Source organism: Triticum dicoccoides, chromosome 7A, assembly GCF_002162155.2.
Source record: "Triticum dicoccoides isolate Atlit2015 ecotype Zavitan chromosome 7A, WEW_v2.0, whole genome shotgun sequence".
NCBI lineage: Eukaryota > Viridiplantae > Streptophyta > Magnoliopsida > Poales > Poaceae > Triticum > Triticum dicoccoides.
Window position 1 is genome coordinate 647,562,008 of NC_041392.1, and position 18,646 is coordinate 647,580,653.

Consider the following 18,646-nt stretch of genomic DNA (forward strand, 5'->3'; position numbering starts at 1 on the left):
TGAGTTCACCAGACACCTCCTTGTCCTCTCCTTGGGTTAATGATGGACTCTTGTTAACGGAAATCACTTCATAGTTCATTTCCCCGAGAATCTTACAATGTCATCTCGTCAATTTGCGTTGCACCTTTTCTTCTCAGGTATCCTAAGTCTGAGGTATCCTGACACCAATCGGATCTGAATCTCGGTCAGATATGATGGTTGGGACAACTTTCCAAGAGTCATGATGTTGATCCTTTGATGACCCGGTAACATGATGTCATGCCTAGCACCCCCCCCCCCGGCTGGAGGACCTATCATTATAGATTCCTTTTCAGCAAGGTTATCCATTCATCCATGAGGAAATTGTAAGACTTATTCTACAAGTTATTCCTGATGGATCCTTCGTGTTTCCAAAGTCTGATCTTCACCTGAAGACCTTGTCAATGCTATCTCGAAGCATGTCAATGGTACTCCGATTTTCAACAGGAACATTTGAAGCACGATGCTAAATTTATTTATCATTTATCCTAATACCGTGGTATGGGTAATATCATGAGATTCCTCCCCCCTTACCTAAATGGTTTTCTACTTTATATCCTGCCATGGATATCTTGCTCTGCTTGTCCTTGGGAAGGATATACCCTTGAAATATGTGTTTAAACATATTTTCCTTTCCATTGTTCTGTTTAATATGATGATCATATTTTCCTTCCATTGGTTTGTTTAAACCTTTTCTATGATCTATATGATATAAGCAGTAATAATCCACTGCTTGTGCAAACACCTCGATGTACAACTCTGTCGGTAAGACCTTATTACTTTTGTTGATGACATTCCGGTAACCACCGATGGACGGGAACCTTGCCTATTGGTCCGCCTCGTTTCAACGAGCAGAAAAATAGTTCTCTTCGTCCCTCGCCCTTGGTATCGACATTGTCGCCAACATAATCGACCGGCTACCCCCTTGACATGCCTTGCTTGCATGATCACGCAAGACGTCTCCGCCCTTTCTACTTTTAAGAACATGGTGGGCCCATAACCCACAGTTCCCAGGATCAAAACCTGACTCTCCTGCACACCCTAGTTTCCAAAGTTATTCCTCCTGCGTGGACTCGTAAGTAATTCATGAGCCACCTTTCCGATGAGATCATCAATTCTGGCATCGGACACAATAATTATCCCGTTGCTTTGAAACCACTTTCACCTTCTGACTAGGCATTGAATGATTGCCTGGCTGCTTGAAACTTCTTATTGTACCTCCCAACTTTACTCTTGATGTCTTTTAAATGTTCAAACTCGAGAGGTACTCATATTCTCATTCATGGGTTAATCCCAGATTATAACCCTTATAACATTCTGTCGTTGCCGACCTGCCCCGTTACCTATTCATAAATACGATGGAGTTCCCGAAGAAAAGAGCCGACTTCATCATGAGGACCTGAAACATAGGAATGACGAAATCAATGTAATGGATCGACCTCTTCGAGAAGAGCAACCAAGACCGAAAAGATTCGCTATATTCATTATCAAACTTTCCCCCCTTACACTACCTCTTAAATCTCGGGACGAGATTTCTTGTAGTGGAGGAGAATTGTGACGCCCGGGCAATCAAGCTACAGTAACCCTCTAGTAATGATGCCACGTCACCTCGATTATTGTTGATATTCTCGCGTTAGTTTAGAACCGATCCAAATTCAAATTTGAATTTAAGTCAAACAATAAAAGTTTTCAAACATTAAAATAAAAATGTTTGGTTTGTACTAAATATTACAAAGGTAATTATGGTGCAACAAACCCATTTTTATAAAATGCCTAAGGAATTTAAAATGATTTAAAAAGAGAAAAGAAAATAAATAAAAGAAAGAAACTACAAAAGAGAAAACAAACAAAAAAAGGGAAAAGGACCCACGGGCCAGCCGACCCAACAGGCTGGCCCATTCGGCCAACCGGCCAGCCCACCCATGCTCCCTATACACCCCTGCCCAAACCCTAACCGACACCCAGTACCCCAGTCCTCCTCGTTCCCCACTCTCCCTCTCTTTATCCCGATCCCATCTGGGTCGAGGCACCCGAGCCCGCCGCCGCCGTTCGACCCGCGGCGCTGCCCGTCGCCACCGCCCGGGGCCACCTCGCCGGACCGCCGCACCACCGCCCCCTGCCTCCTCCCAGGCGCCCCCCTACTCGACTGGATCGGGGAGGGGCCAGATCCCGCGCCGCCCTGAGCCTGCGATGCTGGCGCCCATCCCGGCGCCGCCTCGTCGCTGCTGTGCTCCGCCACCTCGTCGTCGCCGCTCCATCGCCTCTTCCTCGCCGATGCCAACGCGCCCCGTCGCCCCCCCTTCTCTGCTCGCAAGTGAGCGCTGCCGTCCCCCTTCGCCCCCTCTCTCCCTGTGTCGCCCCGGTCACCACCATCCCCGCCCGCGGTCGACGCGCTCCGGCCCCGCCCGTTGCGCGCTCACCGCGTGCGTCTCCCCGTCGCTCCCGTGCACGGCCTCGCTGGCCCACGGCCGCGGCCACGGCGCTCGACCGCCTTGCTCGTGACCCGTGGCCGCGCCACCATCGCCTCCTCATGCCCCCCCCACTGCGTCGCGGCCTTCGCTTGGACGCCGCCCCTCGCTGCCGATTCCCGGCGCCCGCACGCGTGCCGACCGCCTTGGTCGCGCCCGGTGGCCTCACCCCCACACCGCCGCCCCGCAACGCCTGGTCGGGTGTGCCCCTGTTCGGGCTGTGCCCGGACGCCCGCGCCCTCTAGGCCCCTATGGGCCACAGACATGTGGGGCCCGGCCCCAGAACGTTTAAAAAAAGAAGAAAAGAAAAAGGAAATAAAATAAAAATGAAATAATAAAATTAATAAATAAATAATCAATTAATTAGTGAATTAATTAACTTAATTAATCTTGTTTAGTTAACCTAATTAACTATTGTGAGTTATTTAAACTGTGATTAGATTAGTTAAATCCTAATTAGAGTAAATAGAGTATGATATGCGGGACCCACACGTCAGATTGACCCAATCAACTCCCTGTTGACTGCTGACGTCATGCTGACGTCAGCATGCACTATTCTGGATAATGTTAGAATTAAATAGTTAAATAAATTCTAAAAATGATTAAAACTTTAGAAAATCATATAAAATAAACCGTAGCTCAGATGAAAATACTTTCTACATGAAAGTTGCTTAGAGCGACGAGACGAATCCGGATACGCAGCCCGTTCGTCCACCACACCCCCCTAACCTATCGAACTCGCAACTTTCCCCCTCCGGCTCCTCTGCCCGAAAACGCGAAACACCGGGAATACTTTCCCGGATGTTTTCCCCCTTCGTCGGTATCACCTACTACCGCCTTCGGGCACACCTAGCACCGCGTATTGCCTCGTTTTGTTTGTGATACTTTGTTGGCTCTGTATTTACTGTTTCTTCCCCCCTCTTCTTCCCCGGTAGACCCCGAGACCGGCGCTGATGCCACCGAGTACGACTACATCGACGACGACCCCTCTCTCTTGCCAGAGCAACCAGGCAAGCCCCCCCCCTTGATCACCAGATATCGCCTCTTCTCCTCTATACTGCTTGCATTAGAGTAGTGTAGCATGTTACTGCTTTCCGTTAATCCTATTTTGGTGCATAGCCTGACATTGTTGCTACAGTCAATGATACCTTACCGCAATCCTAAATGCTTAGTATAGGATGCTAGTTTATCACCTTTGGCCCTACATTCTTGTCAGTCTGCCTTGCTATACTATAGGGCCGTGATCACTCGGGAGGTGATCACGGGTATATATTATACATACTTACATACTATACAGATGGTGACTAAAGTCGGGTCAGCTCGAAGAGTACCCGCGAGTGATTCACGGATTGGGGGCTGAAAGGACCTTTGTCCCGACGGCCCTCTGTGTGGATCTTTGTGGCGGAGCGACAGGGCAGGTTGAGACCACCTAGGAGACAGGTGGGCCTGGCCCTGTTCGGCGTTCACGGATATTTAACACGCTTAACGAGATCTTGGTATTTGATCTGAGTTGGCTACGAGCCTATACGCACTAACCATCTACGCGGGAGTAGTTATGGGTATCCCGATGTCGTGGTATCAGCCGAAGCACTTCAGACGTCAGCGACGGAGCGGCGCGCGCCGGATTGGACTGGAACACCTGCTAGGCTAGGTCTGCTTCCGGCCGCCCTCGCAACGTGCAGGTGTGCTATGGGCGATGGGCCCAGACCCCTGTGCGCTTAGGTTTAGACCGGCGTGCTGGCCTCTCTGTTTTGCCTAGGTGGGGCTGCGACGTGTTGATCTTCCGAGGCCGGGCATGACCCAGGAAAATGTTTCCGGCCAAATTGGATCGAGCGTGTTGGGTAAGTTGGTGCACCACTGCAGGGAAGTTAATCTATTCGAATAGCTGTGATCTTCGGTAACAGGACGACTTGGAGTTGTACCTTGACCTTATGACAACTAGAACCGAATACTTAATAAAACACACCCTTCCAAGTTCCACAGACAACCCGGTGATCGCTTTTCCACAGGGCGACGAGGAGAGGATCGCCGGGTAGGATTATGCTATGCGATGCTCTTGGAGATGCTACTTGGAGATGCTACTTGGAGGACTTCAATCTACTCTCTCCTACATGCTGCAAGACGGAGGCTGCCAGAAGCGTAGTCTTCGACAGGATTAGCTATCCCCCTCTTATTCTGGCATTCTGCAGTTCAGTCCACTGATATGGCCTCCTTACACATATACCCATGCATATGTAGTGTAGTTCCTTGCTTGCGAGTACTTTGGATGAGTACTCACGGTTGCTTTCTCCCCCCTTTTTCCCCCTTTCCTTTCTTTCTGGTTGTCGCAACCAGATGCTGGAGTCCAGTAGCCAGACGCCACCTTCGACGACGACTCCTACTACGCTGGAGGTGCCTACTACTACGTGCAGCCCGCTGATGACGACCAGGAGTAGTTAGGAGGATCCCAGGCAGGAGGCCTGCGCCTCTTTCAATTTGTATTCCAGTTTGTGCTAGCCTTCTTAAGGCAAACTTGTTTAACTTATGTCTGTACTCAGATATTGTTGCTTCCGCTGACTCGTCTATGATCGAGCACTTGTATTCGAGCCCTCGAGGCCCCTAGCTTGTATTATGATGCTTGTATGACTTATTTATGTTTTTAGAGTTGTGTTGTGATATCTCCCCGTGAGTCCCTGATCTTGATCGTACACATTTGCGTGCATGATTAGTGTACGATTGAATCGGGGCGTCACAATAGCATACTTTATAGAACCTATGACTCAGGCATAGGGAATGACTTATCATTCTCTTTCTATTTTCTGCTGTGGTCGGGTTTTGAGTCTTTACTCAACTTCACACCTTGCAACACAGGCAAGAACTCCTTATGTGACTGTTCCATTTTGAACTACCTCAAAATCTTGTCAAGGTATGTACTCATTGAATTAACTTATCAAACGTCTTGATCTATCTCTATATATCTTGATGCTTAATGTGTAAGCAGCTTCATCGAGGTCTTTCTTTGAAAAACTCCTTTCAAATACTCCTTTATGCTTTCCAGAAAATTCTACATTCTTTGCGATCAACAATATATCATTCACATATACTTATCAGAAATGTTGTTGTGCTCCCACTCACTTTCTTGTAAATAAAGGCTTCACTGCAAGCATGTATAAAACCATATACTTTTGATCACTTTATCAAAGCATACATTCCAACTCCGAGATGCTTGCACCAGCCCATAGATGGATCGCTGGAGCTTGCTCACTTTGTTAGCACCTTTAGGGTCGACAAAACCTTCTGGTTGCATCATATACAACTCTTCTTTTTAAGAAATCCATGAAGGAATATAGTTTTGACATCCATTTTCCAGATTTCATAAAATGCGACAACTGCTAACATGATTCAGACAGACTTTTAAGCATCGATACGAGTGAGAAAATCTCATCATAGTCAACACCTTGAACTTGTCGAAAACACTTTGCGACAATTCGAGCTTTGTAGATAGTAACACTACTATCAGCGTCTGTCTTCCTCTTGAAGATCCATTCATTCTTAATGACTCACCGATCATCAAGCAAGTCAATCAAAGTCCATACTTTGTTCTCATACATGGATCCAATCTCAGATTTCATGGCCTCAAGCCATTTCGCGGAATCTGGGCTCATCATCGCTTCCATATAGTTCGTAGGTTCGTCATGGTCAATTAACATGACCTCCAAAATAGGATTACCTACCACTCTGGTGCGGATCTTACTCTGGTTGACCTACGAGGTTCGGTAGTAACTTGATCATCATCATTAGCTTCCTCACTAATTGGTGTAGGAGTCACAGAAACATATTTATGTGATGATCTACTTTCCAATAAGGGAGCAGGTACAGTTACCTCATCAAGTTCTACTTTCCTCCCACTCACTTCTTTCGAGAGAAACTCCTTCTCTAGAAAGGATCCATTCTCAGCAGCGAATGTCTTGCCTTCGGATATGTGATAGAAGGTGTACCCAACTGTCTCCATTGGGTATCCTATGAAGACACATTTCTCTGATTTGGGTTTGAACTTATCAGGATCTAACTTTTTCTTATAAGCATCACAACCCCAAACTTTAAGAAACGACAACTTTGGTTTCTTGCCAAACCACAGTTCATACGGTGTCGTCTCAACGGATTTAGATGGTGCCCTTTTTAACGTGAATGCAGCTGTCTCTAATGCATAACCCCAAAACTATAGTGGTTAATCGGTAAGAAACATCATAGATTGCACTATATCCAATAATAGTATGGTTATGACGTTCAGACACACCATTATGCCGTGGTATTCCAGGTGGCACGATTTTGTGAAACTATTCCACATTGTTTTAATTGAAGACCAAACTCGTAACTCAAATATTTGTCTCTGTGATCAGATCGTAGAAACTTTATTTTATTGTCATGATGACTTTCCACTTCACTCTGAAGTTCTTTAAACTTTTCAAATGTTTCAGACTTATGTTTTAGCAAGTAGATATACCCATATCTGCTCAAATCAGCTGTGAAGGTCAGTGTAAGTGCATCTAGTGCCCCTTAGTGATTTTGGTGTATTGAAGACTTATAGGTTAAGGGACTAATGCGTGTGTGAGTGTACACAGGTCTATAAGTCTATGAGGAGTTTGATATTTACAGGAAAAGTTGACCCCTAAAAATGAATATCTTCGACTGAAGACTTTGGTATTCTGAAGACTTTGAAAGTGAAGAAATTGGTGTGACCTTGAAGACTTGGTATTCTTTCGAGGTACATGAAGCGAGAAGACTTTTGTTTTCGTAGTTTCATTTTCTCTTTCTTGAGTCATAGGAAACACCGTACTGTTAAAGGGGGTCGAGGAAATACTAAGGAAAAATTTCCATGTGATGCTCAACTCAAAATCCTACACCTACCAATCCCTTCGAGTGAAGCCATTGGAAATCTCATACAGTTCAGTCAATTTCTTCAGTAACAGAGACGAAGTTTTCTGGTCTCTGAGGATTTGTCCTGAATGAGGAGTTAGGAATTCGCCAGTGCGGATTGCCTACACAGTGAGGAACATGATAGCCCTGAGGATTTTTCTACTCAAAATTCCGACCGTTGCTGTGCTATGCGCCAGCTGTCCCAAAATATCTATCCTCCTAATGGTCATATCATGGAAGGGCATTTATGTCTTATCATGTCGGGCTGCTCCCTAGGCTATAAATAGCCCCCCCCCCCTACAACCACTAGATGGTTGGCTGCTCCGAGAGAAACTAACACTTGTCATTTGAGAGCAACCCATCCTCCGAGGACTTTGAGCGAAAATCATCAAGTGAGGAAAAACCAAAAACCCAAAACCCAAACACCTACAAACCCCAAGTGATTGAGCATCACTTAAGAGATTGATCCTGAGTGGATCGGACGCTTGTTAGCTTTGAAGACTGTGCTTCTTCCAGACGGTTAGGCGTCATGGTCTAGAGCATCCAAGAGGAATTGTGGATCACTGAGTGACCAAGTTTGTGAAGGTTTGGAAGTCGCCTGAAGACTTACCACGAGTGATTGGACGAGGTCTGTGTGACCTTAGTTCAACGAGAATACGGTGAGGACTGGGTGTCTTGGACTAAGTGTCCTTGACTAGGTGTCCGGGACTGTCTGTCCTCGACTTTAAATACTCAGCCGCTCCAACCAGACGTACAACTGAGACAGCAGTTGGAACTGGTTTACCAAATCATTGTCTTCACCAAGCTTACTGGTTCTATTTCCTCAACTCTTTCATTTCCTCATAACTGTGCTGTGTGTTTGTTCATATCTGTGTTTGAAGACTTTGACTGAAGACTTTCTCAATTTCCTTAGTTCAATTTCTTCAGTTTGTTTGTCTTCATCCTGTGTTATCCTGTGATTATGCTTCCTGTACTATGTGCCTGTCTTCATTTCATCATGATGACTATGCTTGTATTCTGTTATGTTTACTTTTGAGTACTTATTCCGCTGCTAGTAGTTCTTCGCTAAGGAATTTCCTCACCGGCAAATTCCTCAGTGAAGAATTTCATAAAAGTCGCCTATTCACCCCCCTCTAGTCGATATAACACACTTTCAATTGGTATCAGAGCAAGGTACTCCCTTCTTCTATGTGATTTTGGTTTAACCGCCTGGAGTTTTAGTTATGTCGACCGCAGGTATGACGAAAGTGACATGCCCCATCTTTGACGGTCACGAGTATCCCAAGTGGAAGGCCATGATGAAGAAATGCCTCATGGCGATGAACAGCGAGCTGTGGACCGTCACTGAGATTGGTCTGACCAATCTGTGCAAGATGGCGGAAACTAATGACATTAGCAAGTACACTCTTCTAAACCTCACGGCAAAGGATGTCATCTGCTCCAGTCTGTCACAAAATCAGTTCAGGAATGTCATGAAGCTCATCTGGGACCGTCTCTCTGAGGTCTATGAAGGTCATCGAACCTATCATGATCCTTGGTTTGAGGACTTCAAGGAATCTCTCAAAGCGATGACATTTGAACCAGAATCATCATCTTCTGCATCATGCCTTATGGCAAAAGATGCTGAGGTAACTGAATGCTACCTATCCGAGTCTAGTGATGATGAATCTGGTGATGAATTTGGACCCAGCTATGTCAAACTTGCTTCCCTTGCCACTAAACAACAATGATCTTTGGAAAAAGTTCACTATATGCTAAACAAGAGCGATGATATGTTGGGTGAAGAAATGGATCAGTCAAAAGCTTTGGCTGAAAGTCTTCAGAGACTTCATACTAAGTATGACACCCTTCAAGATCAACATAACACTCTCTTATCGGATCATGAGAAGCGTTCTTATGAATTTCTTCAAAGAAAGCAAGACCTTGAGAAGCTAAGAGTGATTTATGAAGATCTTCAGAAGGAGCGTGATTCATTACTTGCTCAACAAATCAGCGCATCTCAGGAAGAATTTGTTCCTCCATGCTTGAAGTGCATTGAACGTGAATCTGCTAATTCTTCACCTGAATGTTCAAACACTGCTAATGTTTCAAATCCTTCACATGCCTCTGCTATCACTCATTCCTCATCTGAGGACATTGCTAGTATCACTGACGATGCAGGGCTGAAGGAATTGTACACGACAGGCATGTACAAAAGCCTTAAAGGGCATGAGGCTCTTTGTGATGTGCTTAAAAAGCAGATCCTCAACAGGAACCCTAGGAAAGAAGGTATCGCCTTTGAGAGGAAACTCAATGCTGATGGTACATATTTGAAGCCTGAGCAGTACCCCAAAACTACATGGGTTGCTGCAAAGGGACCTCCAGTTGATCCATCTAACTTATCTGGATTTGCATGTGAATCTCCTCATTCTGATGATGAGTCAATTGACTCCAACTATAAGCTATTCAAAAATCAGAATGGTGAAGTATTTGCTAGATATGTTGGCACTAACTGCAGGAACGACTCCCCTATGAAGAAAATCTGGATTCCCAAAAGATGTCTTAAAAATCTTCAGGTGAATGTCATCATGACGCCACCTGTGAAGAATAGGATCCCCAGATCAAATTCTTCATATGGACCAAATTCCTCATATGGAGCAGAGTCCTCATATGAACATCATCGTGCTAACCCGTCTGTTTCGCAGGGAAGATCTAAGGATTATGGATATGTGCAGTATTCTTCAAATCATTATGTCCATAAGTCCTCGAAGAATTTCTCTGCATACTCTTATGCTTACTCTAACCCCTCTTATGTGAGACGAAATGGACTGGCTTCTATGCCATCCTTTTCGTATGGAGCTCGCAGAATGATGAACTCTTTGCCACCCCTTCAGATGTGGGTGGTGAAGAAAAAGAACTAATCTTTTCTGCAGGGTCGGGTCTCCAGACGCACGTAATCGTCTAAAGAATTTGCTGGAGACCTAAGCATGCCTGATAGGACGCAGGCTAATCATGAAGAAATGAACTTTCATTTCTCACGTCCTCATATTGCTTTATCAGTTCTCTTGATGAAATTGATCTGATGAATTGATGTCATATTCTTCACTGATGAAGTATATGAGTTTGTAAGCTGCACTAATTCATCTGCAGGATGATCAACCCAAAGCCACTGAGTGGGTCCTTGATAGTGGATGTACAAATCACATGACTGGTGACAAGAATCTATTGATGGATGCTCCATTATCTCCATCGCATCTGAAGCATATCATCTTTGCTGACAAAGGCAAAAGTCAGGTATTGGGTCTAGGTAAGGCTACGATTACAAAGGATCGACACATGGACAAAGTCATGCTTGTTGAGTCCTTAGGATACAACCTTATGCATGTCTCAATGCTTTGTGATCTTGATATGGTTGTTGTCTTTGGCAAGTACCGTTGTGTTGTGGTTATGGAAGCTGACAATTCCAAAGTCTTCGAAGGCTTTAGGAGAGGAGACCTGTATATTGTTGATTTCTCTACAGGACCACAACCAGCCGTGTGGTTACTTGCAAAAGCTTCAGAAGGCTGGCTCTGGCATCGACGACTTGGTCATGCAGGCATGAGGAATTTGTACACGCTTGCGAAAGAAGAAGCATGTAATTAGCATCGAGAATGTCAAATTCCTCAAGGATCACCTATGCGGAGCCTGTGAAGCTGGGAAGATGACCAAGGCCAAGCATCCAGTGAAGACTATCATGACCACCACTCGCCCATTTGAATTGCTTCACATGGATCTCTTTGGTCCTAATCATTATTCTGCTATCTCAAATGAAGCATCTCAATATGGCTTCGTTATTGTTGATGATTATTCTCGTTACACATGGGTACACCTTGTTACTTTCAAACATGAAGTGCAGGAAGTCTTCAAACGATTTTCCTCAAGGGCTTCAACCAACTTTGGTGTGAAGATCAAGCACATCAGAAGTGACAATGGCACTGAGTTCAAGAATTCTGGTCTCGATGACTATCTTGATGAACTTGGTATCACTCATGAGTTATCTGCTCCTTACACTCCTCAGCAGAATGCGTCGTGGAGCACAAGAACAGGACTCTTGCTGAGATGGCTCGCACTATGCTTGATGAATACAAAACTCCTCGTCGTTTCTGGACTGAGGCAATTGATACTGCGTGCCACATCATCAACAGAGTATATCTTCACAAATTCTTCAAAAAGACTGCCTGTGAACTCCTCACTGATAAGAAACCCAATGTAAGTTATTTCAAAGTCTTCGGTGCTAAATGTTGGATTAGAGATCCTCATCACAACTCAAAATTTGCACCGAAAGCACATGAAGGTTTTATGCTTGGTTAGGAAAGGACTCGCACACCTACAGAGTCTTCAACAACGTTCTTCACAAAGTTGTTGAAACTATAGATGTGCGGTTCGATGAAACTAATGGCTCGCAAAGAGAGCACCTACCTACTATGATAGATGAACCAACACCTGAGGAAACTATCAAGTTCAAGGCTACTGAGGATGTCATTCCTACTGAAGAATCTGCTGAAGAATTCATTCCAGAACATGAAGAACGTCGAGATAATGCACCTGAAGAAAATGCTGAAGAAAATGGTGCTGAAGAAAACGCTGATCAAACTCTTCAACGACAACCAGCTCATCCTCGCATTGCAAAAGAAGTGCAAGTTGAAAAGATCATCAATGACATCAAAGCGCCAGGTCCTCTCACACACTCAAAAGCTTCACATTTGTCTAACTTTTGTGGGCAGTATGCCTTTGTCTCTATTACAGAGCCCACTAAGGTAGATGAAGCATTTCTGGAGCCTGAATGGATTCAGGCCATGCAAGAAGAATTACATCAGTTCGAGCTCAACAATGTCTAGGAACTGGTCAAACATCCAGATCCTCGCAAGCACAATATCATCGGCACAATGTGGATCTACCGCAACAAGCAAGATGAAAATGGCCTTGTGGTGAGGAATAAGGCACGGCTTGTAGCTCAAGGCTACACACAGGTTAAAGAAATTGATTTCGATGAAACTTTAGCACCTGTTGCTAGACTTGAGGCTATTCGCATATTACTTGCTTATGATAACCATCATGATATCACTCTATATCAAATGGATGTGAAAAGTGCATTCCTCAATGGTAAGCTTGAGGAAGAAGTATATGTTGCTCAACCCCCAGGTTTTGAAGATCCAAAGAATCCTGACAAAGTCTTTAGGCTCAACAAGGCCCTCTATGGCCTCAAGCAGGCCCCACGGGCTTGGTATGATACTTTGAAGGAACTCTTCATGAAGAAAGGCTTCAAACCCGGTTCACTCGACCCTACTCTTTTCACTAAATCTTATGATGGTGAATTGTTTGTGTGCCAAGTATATGTTGATGATATTATCTTTGGCTATACTGACCAGCGTTATAGTGATGAATTTGCCTATATGATGAGTGAAGAATATCAAATGTCTAGGATGGGAGAGTTGAAATTCTTCTTAGGTCTTCAAATTCATCAACAACACAATGGCATATTCATATCTCAGGAGAAATACCTCAAGGATGTACCGAGGAAATTCGGCATGCAAGATTGCAAAGGCGTCAAAATTCCTATGCCCACAAATGGCCATCTGTGCACTGATGAAAATGGTATTGACTTCGATCATAAGGTATACCGCTCCATGATAGGTTCCTTATTATACTTATGTGCATCTAGGCCAGATATAATGCTTAGTGTTTGCATGTGTGCCCGATTTCAAGCTGCACCGAAGGAATCACACCATAAGGCTGTGAAGCATATTCTTCGATATCTAGCTCACACACCAACACTTGGATTATGGTACCCCAAGGGCTCGGCTTTTGATCTTGTTGGATATTCTGACTCTGACTATGCTGGTGATCGTGTGGATCGCAAGTCAACATCTAGTACATGTCATTTCCTCGGACGATCTTTGGTCTATTGGTCCTCGAAGAAACAGAACTGCGTATCACTATCTACTACTGAAGCTGAGTACATTGCCGCTGGTTCTTGCTCTGCCTAATTGCTATGGATGAAGCAAACTCTCAAGGACTACGGCGTCAACATGAAGAATGTACCTCTCTTCTGTGACAATGAGAGTGCCATCAAGATTGCTCACAACCCAATTCAACACTCGAAGACAAAGCACATTCAGATTCGTCATCATTTTCTTCATGAGGGCGACATTTCTATTGAGCATGTGAAGACTGAAGAACAGCTAGCCGATATCTTCACAAAGCCGTTGGATGAGAAGAGATTTAGCAAGTTGCAGTGTGAGCTAAATATCCTAGAGTCTTCGAATGTTCTTTGAAAAGGACACTCATCCTAACACTTATGCAAAATTGATGACTTAGATGTGCAACACATGAAGAAACATTTTTCTTCAATCAATGAAGAATAACACTCTTAGTGTGAAGAAATTAATGAAGAATTTGATTCTCAGAACCCTACGATAATTGTACGCGGTATCTGAAATCATCATTCTTATACGGTGGGTCACGCCACCACCAAAAGTTGAAATTCCTCAAATTATTCATATTCTTCAACTTTGTTTAGTCTTCACTGGTTTCATCGTTTTTCTTCATTGGCTATATATATATATATATATATATATATATATATATGAGTTTATGTCCTCTACAGCATTCACTTATTGCTATTTCTTCAAGTTGGTTTTCTGCTAAGTGAATGTGATCGGACCCTTCCCCTCTATGCTATACTCAACCCAATATGTTCACAAATTCTTCATGTGTGTTCTATTTGAAACTCGTTCAAAATCTTCACTGTGTCCTTGTCAGCTGAACAAATTGCAAACAGAACTTTAAAACCTATCTTATCGAAATGTTCGGTTTTGCCGCTCAAACCGTTCTGCATCCCACGATACACTTAACCACTCACCCACGATCTAACACGATCTCCACCTCTCACTACGTGGGTGACACATGTCATGCGAATGAGAAGGGTCAGGGGCACGTTCGTCCAATTTCTTTGGGCGAGCAGTTTTTCACTGTGGCTATAAATACCCCTCCTCCCCTTCTTCACTTCTTTTACTCCGCTCGACCTCTCTCTCCAGCTCGAGCTTCTCAAACCCTAGCGCCACCGCTACTTCATCGCCGCCGGTGAGGAAGAGCTTCACTGCCTCGACCTCGTCGCCGACGTACTCGCGCTAACCGCGGACATCTTCACTACGTCGCCGCCGTAGCCGTCTTCCTCCGCCAAGTTAGGGCGTGGAAGATCTGCACAGACGAACTTCACATCTCCTCACTCTAGTTCATCGTGTTCTTCGTCCAGGGTAAATAAAAGTTACTTTTACTGCCCTCGTTGATTCGAATGATTATCTACAAAATCTTCAAAAGTGTTTTTTTCTTCATATCTTCACACACTGAACAACTCACAAAGTCATCTGTTCTTGATTCGTTTCTCTAAGCATCATTTTTCTTCAAGATTCCTCAATTGTGTGGATCATCGATCTATACAACTCTGGAACCTAAGACAAATAATGCTTAGTGAAAATCTTCAAGACTCATCCGGTTAAATTCCTCAAACTTGTTCTTTTTGAAAAACCTTCTGAGAACGCATATGACCTCTCCAAATTCCTTGCAACTATACTCTATTCACAGGTACACATGTCAGCTGCTGAATCACTAGGTTCTCATCAACTTAACTCATTTGCAGTGTTCCTTGAAGAAAAGTTGCATACTTCTTCAGAGAATTCGATTGTTCAAATTCCTCAACTGAAGAAAATGGCTGATGGTAAAAGGCCACAGAAGGGAGGAAAGAGGCCTGAGGTAAATACAGCGTTTGAGATCCCTGATGACATATATGCTGGGTACTGCACACCTACTGAGGAAACCAAGAATGAGCGCAAAGTGCGCATTCAGAAGATAGAGAGGAGATGGGCAAGAGAATGGAGGGAGTACAGATATGTCACTCCTAAGTACATGAAGAAATTCGCACTCATCCTCCATGCCCAAGAGCTCCATTGGCACCTAGCCAAATAGCAGATCCCACCAGCCTCAAGCTCGGTGAGGACTATCCTGATGAATGGGCCAAGCGCCAAACCAAGTTGGCTAAGCAAGTCAGAGAAGCAGTGAGGAAATTCAATGAAGACTCTGCCGCTACTGCTGCCTCTGCTGAGGCCTTTGCTGTCAAGCCAAAGAAGGCTATGTCAAAGAAGCCTGCGCGCAAGCCAAGTGCTTCATCAGCAATACCCTCATGGCCAGAATCATCAAAGCCCTCACGGCCAATTCCTCATGCTGCTCTTGTTCCTCCAAAGTCCTCAGCTCCTCCGCCAAAGCCTTCAGCTGTTTCAACCAAATCCTCAGCACATGTGCATCTCGCTTCGTGCCAAAGGACTGCCGGCATCTCCATTGCCTCAGGTGTCTCAGCTAGTTCCTTAGCTGCACCAAGTTCCTCAGCTGGCCCCTCACTGCTCAAGACAAAGGCCACTGTCGGACGAGGTCCACGCCCAAGTCCTCAAAAGAATCAAGTCGCTTTCCAAGTGCCATCTGATGAAGACAAAGTTGATGATGATGAACTTGCAGAAATCATCAGAGACAGGCAAGTCAGGGCCGCTAGAGCCAAAGGATCAGAGGTGCCACTGCTTTTGGATCCCAATCTGATCCTCGACTACATTGATGATTGGCACAAGGACCCCAACACTCCCTTGTCTGACTTCAAGCTGACTCCTGGCCAGAGTCACATGCTGACCCACTTTATTCAAGAAGAAAAGTGGAAATTTGAGAAGGCCAGGTAGATCAAGAAAGCGCAGTACAAGAAAGAGCGCTATCTGAAGAAAAACGTTGTCTCTATGACAACTGTAGAACTTGTCATTATTCAGACTGAGATTAAGAAACTCATTGATGACTTTGACGCATATCGCGCTGATTGGCTTGGAGCCAAGGTTCGTTTTGTGAAACTTGCGGATAACTTCACTTCAAATGTTGCAGCCCCAACGCAACAGGAAATTCCTCAGGCTGATGCATCTGCTCAGCCTACTGAAGAAAATGCCAGCACCGCTGATGACAATCAGGCTGCTGAAGATAATTTGAGTTCCAGGACTGATGACTGCATTCCAGCCGCCGAAGAAATTGCGAGGGCACCCACTAGTGGTGTGCCTGAAGAAACTGAAGAACTCAGGGCAACTACATCAGTTGTGCCTGAAGAAAATCAACCAGATTCCTCAGCTGCTCCTGCACCAACTTCAACTCCAACCTTTCCATCTGCATCAAATGTGAAGAAGACCAAGGCTGCAGAGCGTGCTGCAGTGAAGAAAAGGAAAGCATCAGCTGCTTTAGATTTTTCAGCTCCGAAGAAAATGAAGCCTATGACAAGCTCATTTGCAAAACCGATTGATGTTGTTCCCATCTCAACCAGGCCATCAAAGGACCTTGTTCCTTTTGATGAAGAATATGTGATCCCCAGCGGATCTGATGAAGAAACTCCTTCTGATGCTTCGTCCGAACCATTGGATGAAGGAATTGAAGTGGATGTGATCCCTTCAACACCTATCATCTCCTCGCATGTGCCTCAGTTCACAGCTGAAGAGGCTGGCGTTGAAGAAATGGAAGATGACGATGTGGACATTGGCTGCTCCACACCTGTAATCAGTGATGAATTCTGGGAAAGTCAGCATCCAATCTCTCCAATGTTCACTCCTCTAAACAAATTCCTTAGTCCCCCACACAAACTGTTCACATGGGCTTTGAAGAAACTCATCCCACTGCATCTGTCCATGAGGAAATTCCAGCCACTAGTGCTGATGAAACTGCTGCTGCTGAACAACCAACTGCATAGACTGCCACTGAGGAGGAACCAGAAATTCCTCAGCCTGAAGAACCTGCAATTGAGATTCCTGAGGTCGTGATGCAACTCATTGACACTCCTCTGCCGAAGCCAAAGGATCCATTCTCACGCAAGCAAAAGTTCAAGGCTGATGATTTCTTCGGCGAGCACGTATTCTTCGAAGTCTACAACCCATATGACTCTGCTTGCATTAGGAAGAGGCGTTTCTGGACTGCTAGTCAAGCCAATTTCTATTCCTCAGTGCTGTTCAACAAGGAGAAGATCTTCTACCATGAGCATATTCCTTACATGGATATGGAATCTCTGTCGTGCTTCGCACCAGTCCTCAGTGTTCTTCATGACGCTGGACTGCTCAACTTTTGCTCAGACATCTGCGATTGGAATGAAGAACTGATTCTTCAATTCTATGCAACACTGCACATCACCGGAGATGCTGAAGATATGAATTCATGGGTGCTAGACTGGATGTCTGAAAACACTCACTACACTGCACCAGCCTCTGAATTGCTTCGTGCTCTACCACTCAGTCCTCCCCTTGAAGAAGCTCGCTGCATCTACAGTGAACCTGAGCTCACACATCATTACATGCAGGTACTGATGAAACCTTTGAAGCCAGGTCAAGCACCAAGAACCAAATTCCTCGTGAAGGAATTGATGTACGTGCCCAGAACTGTCTATCGTATTCTTACAAGGACAATCAGTCCTATCAAAGGCCACGACTCATCTGATGAGGAAATTGTTGGCACCATGAAGAATCTGGTATTCAACATCGTTCATGGCATTCCTGTCAATTATCACGATTTCTTCATGAGGACTATGGCCAATGTTGCATTGTCTCCGTTTGAGCTGAAGCCTTATGCACCTTGGATCATGAGATTCCTCAGGATAAGGTCTTCACTCAACTACAAAGTTGATTTCCAGAATCACCTTAGCTACTTGCCCCCAATTGAAGTCCTCAAGCAGACATATTCCTCAGTTGATGGAAAGGGCAAGGCACCAGCTGTAATTGATGAAGGCATTCGTCCATTGGATGGTCAGTTTCGCAAAGCTGCATCTTATTCCACCAATGATGACTCTGCCACACATGACTCTGCCAATGCACCCAAGTACACTCCTCAAGCCACTGCTCCGCGTGTGATGACTGACCGTGAACTTCTACTTAGTCTTCACCAGAAGGTGGATCGAAATCACAAATGGGTTAAGCGTCAGTTTGGTTCATTTCTTCACAACATGACTGCCACACACAATGCTGTGAAGAAAAACCACTACTACCTCCATCAAGTCTTTGGTCGCACCTGGGCAATCCTGTCACATCTATATGGTGAAGAAGATCTGAAGAACATGGGTCTTAATGAAGATTTTGACTGGTCTGCACCTCCACCGAAGAAATTCAAGAAGGTCAAGGTTCCTTCTCTGGTGGCCAGCTCATATTCTTCATCGTGCGACACTGATGAACATGAAGATTTGGACGACACTG